Raw genomic sequence first — 1252 nt, forward strand, 5'->3', positions numbered from 1 at the left:
ATGGCCTGGTCCCTTCTGCTCCTCACCCTGGTCGCTCTCTGCACAGGTGACTGGATGTGGGGACAGGGGATGGGCCCTGGGAAGACTCACAGGCCCTGCTCCCTGCTCTCGTGTCTGGATCCCAGAGTCACCATCTCTGTCTCTCCCCCTTCCAGGATCCTGGGCCCAGGCTGTGTTGACTCAGCCGCCCTCCGTGTCCGGGTCCCTGGGCCAGACGGTCACCATCACCTGCACCGGAAGCAGCAACAACATCGGAACATTGGGTGTGAGCTGGTACCAACAGCTCCAAGGATCGGCCCCCTAAACCCTGATCTATGATCGTAACAAACGACCCTCGGGGGTCCCTGACCGATTCTCTGGCACCAAGTCCGGCAACACAGGCACCCTGACCATCACTTCGCTCCAGGCTGAGGACGAGGCTGATTATTACTGTGCGTCTGCTGACCTCAGTCTTAGTGGTCCCACAGTGCTCCAGGTCAAGGGGGAAGTGTGACAAAAACCTGCTGTCCTCTCAGAGTCGGGGCTCTGGGGGCAGAAACATCCTCTGCAAAGGCAGCCGCTTCATTTGATGTTTGGCCTAAGACTGTGCTCAGTCACACCACGGAACTTGGTCCAGAAAAATCTGTTCACATCTTTCTTAATTCACTCCTTCTCCAGCTTTCCTTTGCAGCAAAACATTGTCTGATTTTCTCAACTTGAGAAGAAATCCCCAGTGCCAGGGGCAGGTGCCCTGGGGTCAGAGTCCATGATGGGTCGGGTCAGAACCAGAGGAACACAGTACAGTTCTGTCTGACTCTGAGTGCATCAATGCATCCAGTATGTGTCCTGGGCCCAGCAGCTCTTCTTCTCTCTGAGGTTAGTAGTGGACGCAGGGGGTCCCTGTTCAGGTCCCTGGCCTCAAGTCTGGCATTCAGGCTCTTTGGCCATCACTCGGCTGAGCTGAGGCCCAGGCTGTTGCTCCTGCCTTTCCTGTGACAGCCTCTCAGGCTCACCCAGGGCTCCAGGCTCCTGGCCAGGCAGCCTGGGAACCTCCTCCACTGGCCTTTGCCCACGTGGGAAGCAGGGTGCTCCCTGGAGAGTGACTTTCCTGCACCTGGGCCCCAGGGGACATGAGCGCTTTCAGCTGTCAGCAACAGTCTTGCGTCTTACTTCCGCTCCTCTATCCGGGGGGTCAGTGCCTAGACCTGAGGTCCAGGCTAGGATGGATGGGAAATTATACAATGAAAATGTCAGTAAACTTGACCTACAGTGA

General features: G+C 56.9%; 1 pseudogene; it reads left to right on the forward strand.

Annotated features, from left to right (window-relative positions):
* LOC129629797 (immunoglobulin lambda variable 2-18-like) lies at positions 1–1252 on the forward strand (annotated as a pseudogene).

This window comes from Bubalus kerabau, chromosome 16, assembly GCF_029407905.1.
Source record: "Bubalus kerabau isolate K-KA32 ecotype Philippines breed swamp buffalo chromosome 16, PCC_UOA_SB_1v2, whole genome shotgun sequence".
Classification (NCBI taxonomy): Eukaryota; Metazoa; Chordata; class Mammalia; order Artiodactyla; family Bovidae; genus Bubalus; species Bubalus kerabau.